Genomic DNA, 19,896 nt, shown 5'->3' with positions numbered 1-19,896 from the left:
GGAGATCTACCACCTCTCTCACCCATCTGTCCTGGACCTCTCGTCTACTAATCCAAGTCAGGAGCTTACCCGCCTTATCCCCCACTTCGTAGAGTCGGTGCAGGGTCACCAAATACTGTTTTTAGCGTTATCCATGGCTCACTCCTTGTAATCAAGCCTGAGGGCACCCAACCTACGTGTGGAGTCTGGGTTACTGCTCTGAGCGACTTGAGCTTCGAGTTCGCCTATTTTATGTTCCAACGCCACCATACATTTGTCCTTCTCTTTTTTGTCCCAGGCTATACGACTTTGAGCTCTATCCCGAAGCACAGTCTTGTATGCCTACCAGACCGTCATTCCACAACAACCTTGATCGTTCAGGATCAAAGAACAAACCATTAGAAAATAAATTGAACACTATCCGAATTAAGAAGACTGGGACGCACTTCAGATAACACGCTAAATCGATCACGGAAGTATTGCATGCCACATGTAGTGCCACCTCTTTAGAAACTAATGAATGTCCGCAACAAAGTTTGATGTTTGTTTCTGCTAATTAATACTTCAGTTTCCCCACTCAAACATTTTTAATCGAAGTGTAAAATTCAAAATTCGTGAACAAAACTCTCCTCTAAAGCTTCATATATGCCTACATGAAAGTGTTTCAGACAAGATGTAAACTGAAAAGTTTATATTAGTAATGAAATAAAACCATGGATCAACCATACAGCAGATGGTGTCTCATCTACTGTAAAAGGCAATTTCTCTAAACGCTCTATGGTCAACATTGTATAGGTTGCATCATTTTTTGCCATCAGTCTGTGTGTGTGTGTGTTCAACAGTAAGGCAAAAACAATGATGTAGTATTTAGATATTTCCATGGCACACGGTTTAATTTTAAAACCTGTATTGTCCAAATCAATTGCATAATCGATCTCAGATGACTTTGCCATTGATGGAGGAAAGACATGTCATTCTGTATTATATTGAATGCAGATGATACAATATTATTCAAAAAATACATTTGAGGTGATAATGTAGTCCTGTCATTATCTACAACAGTCAATGCTTTTTCCAAATTAACCTTGCCAATTTGTCTTAAGCATTCAGCAGCTTCTTGCTGAGAAATTTTCCAAAGTTCATTGTAAATGGCATAAATGAACCTTTTTGAATATGGTGACCTATGACCCAACAAGAAATCTTGTAAATTCATGTCATCGGAAAGGAGAAATAGATGTTCTTTGACTGCAGGTAAGGTGGAATGCTGTAATCATTGCTGGCATATCTTGCCTATGCTATAGGTGGTAGCTACCCCTGAATGTTGTGACTAAATGTACCAGGGGTATGGTCTGCTTTAAAACCCATGGAATAGTTTAAAAAATGTGTGTTGGGGGTATGGCTGGGCAAGATGGCCGAACGGACGTGATCCGTCTCAGCTCCCGGTCCGCGCCAGTGTCTTGGGGCGATATTGGCCGCATCACGACACCGGAGTCAATGCCGTGAGTGCTGAGTAAAGCCGCAAAACCTTGGGTGTCTGAGGAGCCCCAGAACGAAGCTCCAGCACTAGCATTACGACCGTTTTGAGGCGGTGCTGGAGCGCCCTTGAGCTCCCCGTGCCGGCGGCCACCCTTTTGCGACCTCGTGCGACATCCAGCGAGATTGGCGCTCATCCACGAAGCGATTTCGGCGCGGCAGGTAGCACCGAGATCGAGTGCTTTCTCCAGGCACCACCGGACAGTGGGCAGAGTCAGAGGAGCGGTTGCCTAACACCTGACGTGCTTAGGAAGAAAACTCGCTGCGGGCATTCGATGGAGGTATGAGGGGTGTGAGTGAGACTTTGCAGCATGTGTAGTTTTGGCCAGCACCATCAACAGACCAACCACGCAGGCGGAGAGAGGCAGGACTGAATGTGCATGACCCAGGGGAACAGCGAACATTGAGTGGGCCTGAGAGAATATGGAGACCGGTGCCTGACTTTAAGATGGCGGACAACGTTACTTAGGCGACAACAGTTCCGGCCCATCACATCCAAGCTCCGAGAGGACAACATTAGGTACCGTTGGACTTATCCCTTTGGTCTGAGCTTCGATTTTTACAACAAACAGCATCACATTACCGATCTGAAGGAGGGCCTGGACCTGTTGGGTCTTCCTGCCACTGATCCTGAATCCACAGCTGGCGCTTTGCGGGGATCCGGTCGTGGTGGCTCCTCCTCTGCGGGTTGGTCCACGTCCTCAAGAGGGAATCACAAGTGAGAACAGTATTGGATCTCTCGCTCTCAAGCATCTATAAAGTCTGCGTACTTTAGCCCCCACCGGGAGACACCAATTGTTGCAACATGGGGACATCTCCGACCTAAGATTCCTGGAAGATTCCATAATGGGGACACTCGGCCTCCATCCAAGAACTAAGACTGATGCTATCGGCAATCTGAACTACAGGACAGCCCCATGAGATGGGCGCGAATGGGAATAATGGTCACGCCATCCGCCAACCCTACTGAGGGGGTGACTTCCCCTACGGTTGGGATATCATCTTCCATTCAACATGAGTTCCAGTTGGTATTGTTGGGGTTTGGATATTTTTCTTTTTTCTTTTACTTTGATGGGACGGGGATTTGGTGGTGGCACTACATACCTACTGGAAGCAAGGATACTAGGACAGTTGCATGTCTACTATGGGTTACGCAGGGAGATCTCGTTCCCAAATTTTCTACAGAGAGGGCGTGGGGTGGCGGGTCTAGAGGAAAAAGGAGTGAGTCTCAATTCATAAGATGGTAATCACAGTAGCCTCATGGAAAGTCAAGGGCCTTAACTCCCCGCAGAAGAGGCAAAAAGTATGGAAATACCTCACGGATCACCACTTCGACATAGTAGTGCTCCAAGAGACTCACCTCCAAAGAACCGATGAATTGAGGCCTAAACACAAACAATATCCCCTTATTTATAGGTCATCAGCGCTTACTAAACACCGGAGAGTAGCGCTCCTATTTCACTCCTCAACAAAATTTCAGCCTTTGGACATCCAATCTGATAAGGAAGGTAGGATGGTCTGGGTTAAGGGGACTCTGCGGGGCATGTTGTGCACCTTTATTGCTACGTATGCACCTAACACGGGCCAAATGAGCTTTCTCAACACTTTGCTAGACAAAACGATTTTGATGGGGGACTTTAATCTCACGTGGCAACCGGACTTAGATAGGACTGACCCACACAGATCTTACACTGGCTCCTTCACTGTAGATCTCAAGCAGAGATTACACGATTTAAGCCTACAAGATCCATGGAGAGCCCAGCACCCACAGACTAGAGACTACACATTCTACTCTCACGTTCACCACACCTATTCCCGATTGGACTATATTTTCATTAACCAAAGACTACTTGGCATCCTTCAGCAGGTTAAGATCTTTCCCCTTTCCCTCTCAGACCATTGCCCATTAGCAATTTGCTTACAGTGGGGATCGGATCCCATTAAGAACCCTAAATGGGAAGGGAGGAGCCTAGCGCGCATCCAAGATGGTCGCGTGAGCACAGGGCTCCCCGGACCCTCGCTGCTCCTCGGAATTTATCCTGACTCTATCCTGACTTGGTTGATGGAATCTGGGAGACGAATGCTGGCTGAACACTAAACTCCTTTCGGAAATCAAATCGGACCTGGCAATCCGGAGTTATGGTGGTTTGAACTTTTGAGGCCCACCCGACGGCTGTGCCCGATGCGAGGGTGATCTGTGGAGCCGGGGCGTAGTTGAACAACAACGGCAGCGGGGCTGTGCCAGTGGCCGTCACATCACTTTCGGTTTCACTTTTGGTCTTTGAGGGGCTGGACTGTGGACTTGCTTGGTGCGACTGGGCTTTCATTGTGCCTTCGCTTGATGCCGGTGGCTTCGTCTGCTGCCAGTGTGCTCATTGACGGTGGTCCCTTCGCTCCGCCATATTGCGGCCTGTGGTGCGACACGCGTCTGCCTGGCCTGTGCCACCTCGACGCTTCCTCGGTGGTCCCCTTCGGCGATCGAGGTTCTCATGGGAGGCAAGGGAGACCCCGAGAGGCGTAAGACCAAAGCATCCCTACGTGGGGGACCGGTCCAGACGAACAACATGGACCGCTACACTCAGGGTAAAGGATCCCCCGGGACGGCCAATGTCCCCCCGGAGGACACCAGTGGTGGCCCGTCCGTTTCTCCGGAGCTGTCCCTGCAGGACATCATGGGCGCCATTAAGGGCATCAGAGAGACCATCGCTACGCAGTACGAGGCCTTGGCCCGTAAAATCGACACGCTGGCCATTGACATTACGCTAATCCGGGCGGATCTCTCTAAGACCAACAAGAGGGTCCAATCGCTGGATGTGCGGACGTCCTCCCTTGGTACGGACGTGTCGGACCTGCAGGCCACTCTCGGCGATCTCAAGTCGGCCAATGATCTGATGGCCCGGCGGCTGGAAGACTTCGAGGGACGGGCCCGCCGCAATAACATCCGCGTCATAGGCGTTCCGGAGACCTCCGATAACCGTCCGGTTGATTTCCTGGTCGAGGAGCTCATCCTCGAACATCTTGCTCCCGCTGGCCTGAGTAAGTTTTTCGCTGTGGAGCGGGCCCATCGAGTCCCAGGTGGCCGGCCGCGACCGGGTGCCCCCCCGAGGCCTATCGTTGCGAGACTTTTCCATTACAGAGACCGAGACGCGATTCTGCAGGCCTCACGGGTCCATGGCCCGGTCCGACATGAGAACTCGTCCATTAACTTTTTTCCGGACTTCACCCAACTTGTCCAGAAACAGCGGATGGGCTTCCAGGGGGTGAAGCGGCGTCTCCGGGACCTCGGTCTCAAGTACTCTATGCTTTATCCTGCAAGGCTCCGAGTGGAACATGAAGATCGGACTATCTTTTTTGACTCTCCTGCGACTGTGAGTGACTGGCTGGATTCGCTGCCGGACCGGGGTGACCGGACTGGGCCCTCTGCCGGTACCGAGGGTGGCGGGTCTCCTTTGGAGTGACTTATGGTCCCGGACTCTGCCATGTTGTACTGTTCGGCTGGGTTCTACTTCTTTTGTGTATTTTGTTTCACTATGTTGTGTGTGGGGAGCGGGCGGGGACGGGTCCCTTCCCTCCTCCGGGGTCTTTTCGTAGAATGGGGTTTGTAGGGCGACAGGCACACTGCAAGTTGGGGTGGTTTTTTGGACCGCAGGGGTGCAGGGTGGGGGGTGTTGGAGTTGGGGGGGGTTGGTGGGTGGGTGGGGTTGTTTGGATTTGTGTTTTTTGTTTTCAAGGCGAAGTATTGGCTATGTTTCATCCTTGGGTGTTGAGCTCTTTGCTAGGGGGCCCTTAATCTACTGGAGGGGATGGGGGGGGACGGGTTGAGATTGATGTCTTGGAACGTCAATGGATTGGGGGACCGTATCAAACGGGGTGTTGTGCTGCAATATCTGCGTCGTCTGACTCCTGATGTGGTGTTCTTACAGGAGACGCATCTGGTTGGCAATGTTTGTCGGGCTATGAACAGGGGGGGATATCGACTTGTGGCCCACTCTGGTTTCACCACTGGTTCGAGAGGGGTGGGCATTCTCTTGCGAGCTTCACTTCCGTTGGAGATCACCAGGGTGGTCCCAGACGATAGAGGGCGCTATGTGGCTCTGACTGGGAGGTGGGAGGGGCAGTCCCTTTCCTTGATCTCGGTCTATGTTCCCCCGGGCCTCCAGAACTCCACCTTCTCAGACTTGGGTCGTATGTTGCTTGGGCTTCCTGACAGTCTTTTGCTTATGGGTGGGGACTTTAATTCGGTTGTCTCGGGTGACCTGGACCGTCATCCGCCCAGGGCCCTCCCTGCTGCCCAGGCGTGGCTGGGCGGGCTCCTGGAGACCTTCGGTCTGGTGGACTGTTGGAGGTTAATGCATCCGACGCAGTGTCAGTACACCTTTCACTCTGGGGCCCATGGGAGTCTCTCCAGATTGGACTATTTCCTTATGCCCGCGGCCCAGGCTACTCGGATTCGAGAGGTCAAACACCTGGCCAGGGGTATTTCTGATCATTCCCCACTGTGGTTGCTTTTTGACACCGGGTCGCGATCCGCTGGGCGGATCGCTCCTATTAACCCTTGGTACCTGCGAGACCCCAAGATCCGTGATAGCCTGATTAAGTCGATTGATCAATATTTTTCTGAGAATGAGGGGTCAGTGTTGTCCTCGGTGTCCCTGTGGGAAGCTTTCAAAGCAGTGCTCCGCGGGCATGCCCTGTCCCAGATAGTGGAGGCCAAGAGGGTTAAGAGAGAGGCGGTTGTGGCGCTGGAGACTGAAATATCGGGGCTGGAGGCAGCCTTGGAGGCGGGTGTCACCCCGGAGGGGCTGCATGCCCTCAGCCTGAAGCAGTTTGAATATAAGTCTCTCGTCACTGATGCTGCCAAGACTATGTATAGGGAGCAGCAGGGTAGGTTGTATGACGCCGGAGACAAGGCGGGTAAGCTGATTGCCTGGTTGGACAAGAAGGAGAGAGTAAATCATGTGGTCCCGGAGCTTCGGGTGTCGGATGGAGTGTGTGTGACTGAGCCTGGTGAGATTGTTGAGTGTTTTGCTGACCACCTCCGTGCAGTGTACTCCCCGGTGTCTGATAGAGATGAGGACGACTCTCGTCTTCTGCTTCGGGACATTGCCCTGCCCGGCTTATCCGTCGAGGACCGCGAGCTGATGGATGCCCCTTTGTCTGTCGAAGAGATAGCTACTGCGATTCGCTCCCTCCGCTCGGGCAAGGCTATGGGCCCCAACGGTCTGCCGATTGAACTATATAAGTTGCGCCCGGATAAAATCGCGCCTTTCCTCCGTCACATGTTTCAGGAATCGCTCGAGAGGGGTTCCCTTCCTGACGACCAGCGTCTGGCTACTATAGTGGTGATTCCCAAGGAGGGTAAGCCACGTGACCGTGTGCCTCCTATAGGCCTATTTCCCTGCTAAATGCCGAACCCAAAATCCTTGCTAAGGTCCTCGCCAATCGCTTGCTGAGCGTTATATGTGACTTGATACATCCGGATCAATGTGGCTTCATCCCACATCGTAATACCGCTCTCAACTTACGGCGTCTGCACGGCGTCCTCGCTAGGGCTGAGTACTTCTCTGAACCGGCCATATTGGTTTCCCTAGACGCCACGATGGCCTTTGATACCATTGAATGGCCATTTCTTTGGGCCGTCTTGGCGAAGTTTGGTTTTGGGGAGGGGTTCCTTAGCTGGGTGAAGCTCCTTTATGCTGGACCAATGGCTCAGGTGGTTGTCAATGGGCGGGTTTCTCGGCCTTTCGCTCTCGGGAGGGGAACTAGGCAGGGGTGCCCGTTGTCCCCGCTGCTCTTTGCTCTCGCCCTGGAACCGCTCGCTGCCTGGCTCCGTTGGGAGCCCTCGATTAGAGGGCTCCGGTGGGCCCCGGGCTTCGAGGATCGGGTTTCATTGTACGCGGATGATATTCTCTTGTATCTCACCTCACCGCGGAAGTCGCTCAATGTTTTCTTTGATGTCCTTACTTCCTTCGGGAAAAACTCGGGTCTGATAATCAACTGGTCCAAATCTTGTGTGTATCCTATCTCTGGTGGTCTTCCTCTCTTGCCGCCTCGGCTTCCGCTTCAAATATCTCAGTCCGGCTTTAAATACCTGGGGGTGTACGTTTCGTTGGATCCGGCGGTCCGCTATGAGCAGAATCTCCTGTCTCCACTCCGGCGTTTGAGGGCAGATACGGCTCGGTGGTGTAAGCTGCCCTTGTCTCCGCTTGGTTGCGCGGCGCTGTTTAAAATGATGTCCCTTCCCAGATTCCTTTATGCACTCCAGAACTCCTTCGATGTCATTCCTGCGGCCTACTTTAGGGAGGTGGAGAGTTTGCAGAGGAGACTGGTTTGGGACGGGCGATCGCGTATCGCTTTGGCCAAGCTGACTCTTTCCTGGTATGACGGGGGCATCGCGCTTCCTGATATTAGACGGTACTATTGGGCCTCCCAGCTGTCTGCCATTAATCATGCTACGTACGCTCCTGGTTCGAACCCGGCATATGAGATGGATAAATTCCTGCTCCCCGGCGGTAACTATAACAGAGCGCTTTACTCGCGGTCTGCGGGTAGGGCCCTTACGGGCCCTACCAGGATTGCGGTCAGTGTATGGAAGGCGGCTAACGTTGCGATGGGCTGGAGTGAGCGTTTAACGTGCGCCACTCCTCTATTCGACTCAGACCGCTTGGGAAGCCTCTGGACAACGAAAGGCTTCGAGCGCTGGGATACGATTGGCATCAGCAGAGTGGGGGACCTGTGGGTTAAAGGTGCGGTTAAATCTTTCGCGGCGCTTCAGCGCGAGTATGAGCTTAGTGACAGAGAGTTCTTCCGTTATGCACAGGTTCGGCACGCCCTGCTTTCGGTCTTTGGGGAGGGGACCACGGTCCCTTCTTCTTCGCCTCTCGAGGACCGCATACTCGATGGTCACGTTCCCGACAGTACTATCTCCCTGATTTACAAAAAACTGATAAACAATCGGGCTGACCTCTTGGTGCGTCTTCGGGAGGCATGGACGGGAGATGGGGTGGAGCTGGACGATGAGGACTGGCAGACTGCACTGTCATCCCCTAAGGAGGTGGCCATCCCGGCCCGTCTCCGCCTGGTCCAGCTTAAGATTCTCCATCGTGTATATGTGACGGGCCCCCGCCTGGTCTCGATGGGGTTTTCAGACGACGGACTCTGTAAGCGTGGCTGCGGGCTCAGTGCTACCTTTCTCCATATCCTATGGGAATGCCGCGAGGTGGCGGAATACTGGCGCCGGGTGCATGATATTATGAGACGAGTCACCGGGGTCGCTCTGCTGCCGGAGGTGCGTCGTTGTGTGCTGAATGTATGGGAGCCCAATGACTGCAATGCGGCTCAGGCTCGGTGGGCGGCCTTGGGGTACATGATTGCAAAGAGAGATATTGCACAGCTTTGGGGTTCCCAGCGGCCTCCCACCGTGTCCGTCTGGAAGGAGAACATGGACTGGTGCATGTTCAGGGAGAAAACGGTGTATGTGGCTCGTGGTAAACCGGGGGCTTGGGGTAGAATTTGGGGGCAGTGGAACGCGTATCGTGGGTCTATCTGTGCTCCCCCTTTGGTGGATACGTCTGGGGTTGCCTCGTCCCCCTGATCCTTGAGGGTTCCTTGTGTATCTCGTACTTTGGAGTACAGATTTGGTTCTCTCGTGGCCCCCCCCTCCCTCTCAGGTCTTCCTTTTTTGACCGCCCTCGGGTGGTTGGGTGTTGACTCCCCCGGCTGGTGTTCGCCGCCCTCCATAAGTCGTTTCGCCTTGTTTGTTGTATTTTTGTATTTTTCTTTTTGTTGTTATTTATACTAAAAGTGTGTATTCTGATTTCCCTTATGTGCAGTCTGATCTACTGTGATAGTGCGGAGCCCCTGTGGGCCAGTCATTGTTTTCTGATATGCTGGAACACTTCGACTACTAGCGGCCGGCCCTGGTGGTTGTAGGCCCGTGTTTGTAACCCTTTTTATGCACAATAAAATCTTTTTAAAAAAAAAAGAAAAAAAAGAACCCTAAATGGTACTTCCCAGTTTCTCTCACACGAGACAGAGTGCTCCGTACTGAACTCCCGACCTCATTCCCCACCTCACACGCCTATTTAACCAGATGGCAGAGAATGGGGAGGTGACCCCCACGATGGCTGAAGCGGTGATTACGGTTATCCCTAAGCCTGGGAAAAATGTACAGCTCTGTGCCTCTTACCGTCCCATAGCACTCCTAAACCTGGACGCAAAGCTTTACTCTACTATTCTTGCGAATCAGATACAGGTTTTAATGCCTGCCTTAATCCATCCCGATCAATCTGGCTTTATACAAGGGCGGCAAATGCACAACAACATCAGGTGTACAATTCATCTCATTGAGAAAGCCACCAAACGGGAGATACCAGCGGTCTTGGTGAGGCTTGATGCCGAGAAGGCCTTTGTTCGAGTGGATTGGGCATTTCTCTTTCTCGCCCTCAAATCCTTTGGCTTCGCAGACAAATTCATTTGCATGATTCAGGCCAACTACTCACAGCCCCTCTCTCGGGTACAGGTCAATGGAGTGATGTCGGCCCCCTTCTCCCTCACGAGAGGCACACGGCAGGGGTGCCCTTTGTCACCCCTGCTCTTTGCACTAAGCATTGAGCCATTCGCAATGTCTATTCGAAACAATCTGTCGATTCAGGGGATTCCCCTCGGGGGAGATGACCACAAAATATCGCTTTTTGTGGATGATGTACTCTCGACACTCACGGACCCGTCTCGGTCACTTCCAGCATTGGAAATAGAACTAGCCAAATTTGAAGTGGTAACCGGCTTTAAGGCCAACCTTGACAAATCCTATGTCCTTAATCTCACTCTGCCGGACGCTGAGGCATGGGTCCTCCAATCTCACTCTACCTTGCAGTGGACCAACCGCTACCTCCAGTACTTGGGGATCCAACTAACCCCACGCGTGGAGGGGCTTTATAAAGCCAATTTTCCGGCCGCCCTCAGTCAACTTGAAAATTATCTTAAGCGATGGAAGACCGTATTCATTTCTTGGCTTGGTCGCATCCAGGCTATTAAGAGGACACTGCTGCCAAAATTATTATATCTGTTTCAGGCCTTACCTATTAACCTAGATGCTACCTTTCTTCCTAAAATCAAATCGCTGCTTACCCAGTTCATTCGGCAAAGAGGGCAGGCCCATTTATCTTTTTCCATACTGCGGCGTCCTAGAGCAAAAGGAGGGATGGGATTGCCAGACATTGGGTTATATTACAAAGCTACCCAGTTGTGGATAGTGACAGAGTGGTTTAAAAGAGAGTCAGGGAAGCATTGGCTTCATATGGATAGAGGAGTGGAGGGAGGACAATATGGGATCTAATTGGGAAAACTAAGAAAGACCGGTCCGTTAATGCGTACATTAGCACCCCCACACGCACCGTACTGAAAGTTTGGGACTCTGTGTCAAGGGACGAGGGATGGACCAAGTTCCCCTCCCCATACCCCTCAATCCAATTTAATCCGGCCTTTCCACCATCCCTACACAAAGGCCCATTCGACACCTGGAGGGAGGGTGGATGCCTCATGCTTGACCACTTGTACCACAACCACGACATCCTCACCTTTGATAGTTGCAGAAGGGATTTCCACTTACCACCAGAGGAACATTTCCATTACCTGCAACTTAGACAGTGGGCACTCACCCCTCACATACGTGACAAAGCCACGAGGGAGAAAATGGGGTTCGAGAAGTATGTTAGAACGGTGGGCTCCATGAAAGGAGTGATCTCTTTTCTCTATAACTACTTTCTTTCCAACACACACTCAGCTTAGCCACAATACATGTCCATGTGGGAGGGGATGTTAAAGCGCGATATTCATGACAGAAAATGGACGGCACTTTGGTCTGATATTTCAAAATTCAATCACTCACTAGAACTTAGAGAAGCACACTTAAAAACCCTAATGGACTGGTACCTAGTTCCCTCTAACCTCAAGCGAATCTTTCCGAACACGACTGACAGATGCTGGAGGGGGTTGTGGGTTACTGGGGGATTTCCAACATATTTGGTGGGATTGCCCCGCCATACGTCCATTTTGGGAAGAAATTTTAGCACAAATCAAAACCATGTTGGGGTATCCCATACTGACCACTATGGAGGGAGTTCTTCTAGGTCTTCGTGATCCCTCCCTAGAACACCAGACCAGGGCCGACAAAGCCGTCATGTGGACTTGTATAGGTGCGGCGAAAGTAACAATCGCGGCAGCCTGGAAGAAGAGGACGGCTCCTTCCCTCTCAGTATGGCACGCGCAACTTTGGAAACTCCTCTGTATGGAAAGAATGGCGGATATATTCTGCAACGATTATAAAAGCTTTGAATATAAATGGGGTCCTTTAGTCGCCTTTCTCACGAAGGGCCTGCCATCGACGGTGTATCCTTCGTCAATCAGAGACATGCATCTATTCCAATTCTAACATACTACACCCTCGCCCAGCCAGTCACCCAACTTCTTTACGCATTGTCGCCACTTCCTACCTAGTTATTGGGGGTAGGAGTAGGGAGTTGTTGTTTTTTTAATTTGGTTTAATCGTTTGGAATATTATCTTTTTCTAGGAGTGCCTTCCCGGTTGGAAGGTATCAGTGTAAACCCACCACGACACGATGGACTGTGAGAACTTATTTTGGGGAACATGATATTCTATGTCTATGAACTTTATGAAACTGTACGGCTCACTATAGATTCTCTTTTCAGCAGATTGGCATAGCTATGTCCGAGCCAGTGCCCTCCGCCTTGCTTTTCTCGTGACTGTGTGTATTGTATCTTACGATTCTGATACTCCGGTTGTTGTGAACCTAATGATGTATGTTTTAAGAAATGCCAATAAACATATGTTTGACAAAAAATGTGTGTTATTAGGATCAACTGGCCACACTAAACACTCGTCTGAACCGGAAATTGAAGAATTATATTTAAAATTCTGTATCATACTATTGAGCTGTTCTTCTGTAAAATTTTACTGTAGCTAATATTAAAAAGCATGCAAAAGAGGGAATGCTAGGTGTGTTTATTTCCTTACTTTTGGCCAAACCTAGGCAGGTAGTTTGCTGCACTGTTTTGTTCAGAAAGATCAATTGTCTAGGGATAAGGCAAGCTCTAAATAAAGCATTGATGTCCTGAACTTATCAGCATCGGGATCCCCAAATCGATTTCAAATCAATGTTTTCCATTCAATATTCATAACCTTGTATGGCCAACTGGGAAATAAATGAGTCTGAATAAATTAATTTTGTTTGGATTAGCATATTTTTCTATGTTGGCGAAGGGGCAAGGCTGTAATAATAAGAAACTGGGTATAAAGAGTTGGTACCAGAAAAAAATTAAAACTTTTTCAAATATGTTTTTGAACTACTCACTGGTGGTGTTGGGCAATGTTCCCATTAAGTGCAATTGAAAACTGTACATGGAGTACTAGCTCTGTGTACATAGTGATGGGCATAATGATGATAACAAAACATTTCACCATAATTAGCAGCATTTAAATACAAATCTTCAGTTTAAAATACTGTATAAGACACTAGTTCAGAAAGCATTCTCTTGACAGTATCTACATCCCATTCATCATATATGGATCCAGGAGTAATTATTTCATCCATTGCGACATTGAACATATAAAGAATCTTCAAAGTGTCTGTTGGATGAAAAATATCAAATGGGACCATATCTGAAACAATTCCATCAGAGACAGGAAATGCAGAAATGTTCCCAAGGGACAGGTCTCTTTGCACTTCATGTGAAGACGAATGAGGCTTCAGTACCTCAGCTACCAGTTCTGCAGCCAAGAGTTCTGTAATGTAATGTCCATTCAGAAGCAAGGAAAAGCACTGAAAAGGAAATCCAAATATAGGGCCATAGAGAAATCTGATAAGTCTGTTTCAGCCAAAGAAGAAATGCACATATACCATGTAGCGAAGTATACAAGGGATTAGAAGAAAAATCATCAAAATCGGCAAAGTAGTCAGAGCTAGTCTGTGCAAAAACAGGGACCTCACATGGTAATGGAGAACTGGAAGACACCTACAAAGGTGGTTGGCAATAAACAACTCCGTTGTTAGGGCAGCAGGAGAAAACTGTAAATTCACATCTAATGTGCATCCTGTATCAGCAGTATTAACAGGAAGTAGTAAAACTTCAGCATCTGAAGTCCTCAGCCGGAGAGATATTTCTATTATCTAATGTTTGTAGAGGGATTTCTTGTCTGGTAGAGAGAGGAGGCAGGTAACTACCAAGGAGCCCTTGTGGCCTACTGTGTAGGACTGGCCACATGATTTAGCTTGATCAAATCTACGGAAGCAAAACATCTGTTTCTACAACCAGCAAGTGGTGGAAAAATCACAGTTCTGGTACCGAGAATGCCAAGGGCTGGCACTGGTGATCGGTATGATGGGCCAAATTTCTTTCTGTCCTTAATTTTCTCTTGAACTAGATTCCAAACTTTAGAAATCCAGCCAGAGGTTGCTGGTTGCTCCTTCACTTTGTCAGTGGCAGAACATTTAGAAATATCATTTGAGTGCTCACCCCAAAAGATTTGAAGTTCCTGTAAGACAGCAAAACGTTCAATGATGCCTCTGTGCAAGGGTTGTCAAGATCTGGAACGTAGATCTGGACCCCAAAGAGGACTTTGTAGGGAGTCCGACCACCCAAGGATCATCTAGGCAGTTTATTTAAAGCTCTCTGGACTCCATAGAAATGAAGGCTCTAACTACAACCTGGACCTAATAATCTAGCTGTTAGGGTCTACTTAAAGCCACAGTTTTTCCTTTGCACTTTCAAATCTTCCTCAAGATGAGAGGGGTAGGAATAATGCACAGAAACACCTTGGTTTCCAGTGGTATCCCGATATGCCTTACTTGCTAGTCCCTCGTCCAAGTGAAATGGTGCTACTGCATATATCCTGATGAAGACTTGCAACTCTTTAATAACATTTCCAGCATCAGCCTATCACTGTGGCAACACCCATAGAAGTCTAGAACATTAACCTACAGCCAAGAGGATACATTTAAATGCACCATCTGAATGTAGAGGTCCGCAATAATCCAAACAGATACATATTTGAAATGAGATGTCGTGTCTGCTGTGTTTAGTCTGCCTGTACAGACCATGCCACCAATAGCATTTTGTAGTAAGGAAACTGTAGCCACCACACCTGCAGGGGCAGACGCTAATCCTTCATGAGCAACTATGATTAATTCTAGCCTGCGGATTTGGTTGGGTGTTACTCGATCACCCACCCCAGGAATGCAAGCAAAAGTAATGTTTTGAGCACTCAATAGGTAGGAGTATTTTGCTTGATATTTTTTAGGTAATGGAGTGCCACCATGGGAAGTAATGACAGCAACCATGATGTCATCATCCACCCTTGTGTGTGAACTAGTAATTGCAGTTACCACAGCAGTCTGCCCACTGCTTTTGTGGCTTCAACAACCAGTGAATTCTCTGCAATGTGTATTTCAACACACTGATGACTCATGGAATGAATTACATGAGCCCATGGCAAGCAATCTTTAAGATGTGCCACCATCCCCAAAGCAATTTATGCCTGATAGTGTTTCCTTTAGAATCTCTAAATCCCTTCCACCGCCAATAATGTAAGTTTTAATGAAAAGACTGGACACAATAATACAAATCATACACTGTAATTGTGGATAATACAGGATCAGTATTTTCTAGTGCAAGAATTAAAGCTTTTAGGTCAGCCAGCTAAGCAGTTCAATCCCCTAAGGATTGTGTGAATGTTTTTTTTGATGGAATTCTCTGTCTTTCATAATACCATGAACTGCTGCACATGCAGTTGAATATTGTTGCTTAGTGCCAATCACAGGCTGTGCTGAACCATCACTATATATTATATAATTATACTGATCAAGAGGCAAAACATCACTGGGCACAGGATATTCTTGTTTATATTGGAGAAATTCTTGTGTTTGCAAGGTAGGGTCAAAGACATAGTCAACATCAGCAGCTGTTAAGGAGGTGGCCCATTGTATCCATCTTGGATGTAATGCTTTTGCATTAGGAATACTTGCCTTGGTGACAGCCTCTAAGGCTGGAACGGGAGTAACCACAATTGTGTGTTTCCTCTGAGCCAACAGTCTTTCCTTTATACCAGCTGTATGAACTGCAGTAAGTATTTTTTCTGTCGATGCAAAATGCATTTAAGTATTGGAATATAAATGCGTTTTATAAGCAATCAATACAGTATCACCCTTGTTAAATGATATATATGTATAGCCAGTAGATCCCACAATTATGCGGATCACCAAGTTAATTGTGTTGACACGACTGTGTAAGTGTTTAGTTGCAAGCATGTTAGTTTGCAGTATTCTGAGAATCGGTGTATGTTAAGGGGACGGATCAATTCAAACAACGGGTTAATCCGTTGAGCATAGTTCGGTATGTTTGTTCTACCAAAGTTCAGAAAACCTAAAAGTGATTGTAGCTTTTTGATGATGATGTTCAGTGGTTGCAAGAGTGCACATTTGCAAAAAATGTGGGGCAAGGATTTTGCCTTCATTTGATAACTCGTCTCCCAAGAATAGGACTCTGAGAAATGCAATTTTTGTTTTTTGAAAGTTGAATTTGTAGCCATGTTCATCAAATCCCAAATCAATGCAATCAACTCTGGCTAAGTATGTGTTTAAGTCATCATCTGTGAGGTATAAACTTTCAACGGACGATAATGCTTCTGGGTCAATGTAATGCAGAATTGACTTTACTCGGACAGAAAACAGACCTGGGCTATTCTTATACCCCTGAGCAAGTGGGCAGAATTTTCTCTGGACTTCTAAAGCAGAAAGAGCCGTTACGTCCCTGCTTTCAGGCACTATATTTTGGCAGAAAAAGCCATTGGAAATATCCAAAGTTGTTTTGCATTTTTTGCAGATTATGTTGTTCATCAGACCTGTGCTATGCAAATTGCAATGGTGCGTGTATAACTGTTTAAATGTTTGTAGTCAGAGGGCCTGATTACGAGTTTGGTGGTAAGGGAACTGCCATCGAAACGGCCTTGGAAACAGCGCCGCCTTATTAGCAGTCTGCCCGCTGTATTACAGGAGCACCGCCGCCACCGCCAGTCATTTGCCGACCACCTCAACAGTGGCAAAGCAGCCACCACCATCTGAATTACTATGTGGCTTTCCATCGAGTTGACTGTGGCAGGGAGACCGCCTGATTCGAAATGGCAGAAACCAAGGAAATTAGGTGCAAACTCACCCAATTCCTTCTTTTTTCTTCAGTCTTTGACATGGGACCCTTCATCCAGGTCCTCTCTTCGCAGCAGCAACTTACCCACGAACAAAACGACCGGTCGCTGAAATCCAGGTGAGCCCCTTGCTCCCATTGACTGGCCTGGGCACATATGATCCAGACTCCAGCAAAGGAAAAGTGTTCACACAATATATTTTTCCACATATATTATGCATATGTGTACATCACACACCTGAATTGACACATATGGAACTATATTTTGTGAGGGACCCAGCCGTCAAGAGACCGCCAGCCCATTTGGAAAATCATAATTTGCTTGGTGGCATTACACCAACATGGTGGTCGTGGAGTGCTGTCAGAGGTTGATAGCCGCAACATCATAATACAGCGGGTGGGAATGCCGCCACAGTGGAACAGTCGTAAGACCGTCAAACTCATAATCGGGCCCTAAGACTAAGCAATATGAAAGATCCGGTTTGGCTACCCGAAATAACGGATTGTTCATTGATGAAAAGCAGGCCTCTATTATGCCTTGATACTCTAATTTTAAGAGAATTTCCCTAACCGGACAATTTGCTTCATGTTTATTGGATATTGGGGTTGTACTAGTGGGCTGGACCTTATGGGTATAACGTGATAAGATGAGTTCTTATCCCAGCCTATATGATGGTGATATAATGCCAGGGCTTTTGCAAGGGTCCATTCTGTGGCATATGCTTGTTTGACAACTTCAGGAACAAGAACAGAGAAGGGAATGTGCAACATTGGAAAGCTTTACCCCTCACACTCCTGGGTAGAGCCGCTCTCTATAAAATGATGGCACTTCCCCGCTTTCTTTATGCATTGCAGAATACGCCTTTCTTGGTCTCTTCCCAATACTTTCGGTCTATTGACTCCGAGGTTCGCTCCTTATTATGGAACAATGGGGCACCCAGAATCGCCCTTGTCAAGCTCACCAAAACTGGTATAATGGGGACATAGCCTTGCCTGCCATTCAACACTACTACTGGTCCTCGCAATTGGTGGTTCTCAACCGCTGGGTGCATCGACCCATCACAGACCCGGCGTACACAATGGACAGGTATAACATGTCATCGGGTAATTTTCTTAGGGCTCTGTATGGCGGAAAAAAATATGCACCTTAGTACATCACGGCCTCGAATACGGTAGCTATATGGGGCGCTGCCACTGCGGCGATGGGCTGGAAAGGTAAGATCACTAAGGCCACCCCGCTGTTTGAGTCTCATCAATTTGGCATGCTCTCGAGGTTCCCCGGGTTCAACAAGTGGGACTTAATTGGGCTCTCGACGGTGGGATACCTATGGCATAAGGGGGGGTTGTTCCGTTTAGTGAGCTGCAATGACAATACCATCTTCAGGCAGGTGAAGCTTTCCGGTACCTTCAGGTGCGGAGTATACTGCAGAAGGTGCTACCTAGGGGCTCCAACCTGCCGGTTTCCTTGCTGTTAGAAGATCTGTTACTGGATGATTCCAGACGGCGTGCTATCTCTGAAATACCGTAAGATTCTCAGTAATATGCCGGACTTTATGGGACGACGAGGTGGGGGAGCTCGATGACGAGTGGAGGGAAGCCCTGGTATCGCCACGAGAGGTGGCGATCCGTTGGCGTTTTAAGTTGATTCAACTTAAATTGCTTCACAGGACATACTACACCAGTTCGGCACTTGTTAAGATGGGCCTTTTGTCCTCACCGGACTGTCCCTGGGGTTGTGGACAGCTGGGTAATTTCCTACACCAGTGGTGAGACTGCCTCGATCTTCAGAGATGCTGGGGAAGAGTTGTCTCCGCCATATCCCTCGTATGCCAGAAACCAATAGCTGTATCCCCATGTCTCTGTCTTTTGAATGTTTGGGAGGCCACTGATTTGAATAGGTATGAACGTCTCTGGGTCACATTGGGGTGTATGGTCTCCAAGCATAACATTGCTAGAACCTGGAAGGGGGGGGGTTGCCCTTACGCATGCGGACTGGGCATCAGACATGGACTGGTGCATGCAGGCGGAGAGGGCGGTGTATGAAAGCAGAGGTTGCCCGGGTAAATGGACCACGGTTTGGGGCACCTGGAACAAAAGTAGAGGCTTTATTTGTACCCCATTTGCTGAGTCGAATGACGTTGCTGACGACGTGACACCATAGGCTGGCTGTCACAGGGGTGGATGACATTTTAAGTGTTTTTCCTTTGACCCAATGTATAATTTGGTTTCATTTATGTTTCCTGTTGTTCTCCGGTATTGTATTTTGTATTGAAACTGCACCAGTACCGTGTTAATTTGCTTGATTTTTATTTTAATAAACAGAGTTATAAAAAAAAAAAAAGAATAGAGAAGGGGGGTACAATGACATTTGTGGGACTTTTCTAACAAACTCAGGCGGCCAATCCATTCCAGCGAAGAGAATGTCACAGGTGGTTGTTAAATATTCCCAGAATATTACTTTAATAGTATGCAGTATGCCACCTTCAATTTGGATGTCCAATCATAAAGTCTAACAGGAGGGCGAACCCGCTGATCTGGTGTTTCAACTTGAATAAATTCATTAGTTGTTCTCTAAACCAGAAACTCTTGAAGATTCAGTTGAACTATTGTGACCTCTGCTGCTCTGCTTAGCAGTGTCAATGCCCATGTCTTTTTCTGAAGGATCGTTCTCAACATGTGTGGCAAGTTTTGTGGAAATACCTGCCACTTTTTTATTTCTGAATTGGGATTTTTGTTGTGGATGTTTCTTTTTTATGATGTTGTCAGACGTGTGTTTGAATCCTTTCTCGAGTTCACATACTCTTCATGCCTGGGTCCTTGTCGTCTTCCTCTCTCTGAGCGTTTGTCGCTTGAATCCTGAAAGGAAAGAGAAGGACGTGTATCAGTATACTGAAATTCTATCACGGTGTTTAAGTGTATCTATGTATATTATAACATTTATTAGTGGGCTCCGGTTACAGGGATCTATCATATGTTTTTGTTTTATATTCATTTCTCTGTTTGTCCCAGCATTTTTTTTTCCAGAAAACTCTGGTGCCTGCTTAGTATTATCTTTTTCAGAACTGCCTTAAGCTGCAGACTTAAACTATCTTGACCTATAGATGTATAGGTTTCAGCAATAATGTTTGGTAATTTGCGTTCTTGGTCTGCAACGAGAACCTGTGCGAG

General features: G+C 48.0%; 1 long non-coding RNA gene across 1 annotated transcript in view; it reads right to left on the bottom strand.

Annotated features, from left to right (window-relative positions):
• Positions 1–19,085: 19,085 nt before the first annotated feature.
• Positions 19,086–19,896, bottom strand: part of LOC146831472 (uncharacterized) — a 123,872-nt gene continuing 123,061 nt past the window's right edge. The window contains exon 3 of the long non-coding RNA XR_014961582.1: positions 19,086–19,584. This is a non-coding gene — a long non-coding RNA (uncharacterized LOC146831472). The remainder of the gene's footprint in view (positions 19,585–19,896) is intronic.

Source organism: Triturus cristatus, chromosome 5_1, assembly GCF_964204655.1.
Source record: "Triturus cristatus chromosome 5_1, aTriCri1.1, whole genome shotgun sequence".
NCBI lineage: Eukaryota > Metazoa > Chordata > Amphibia > Caudata > Salamandridae > Triturus > Triturus cristatus.
Note: the sequence above shows the minus strand (reverse complement) of the source record. Positions and strands in the feature narration are given on the sequence as shown.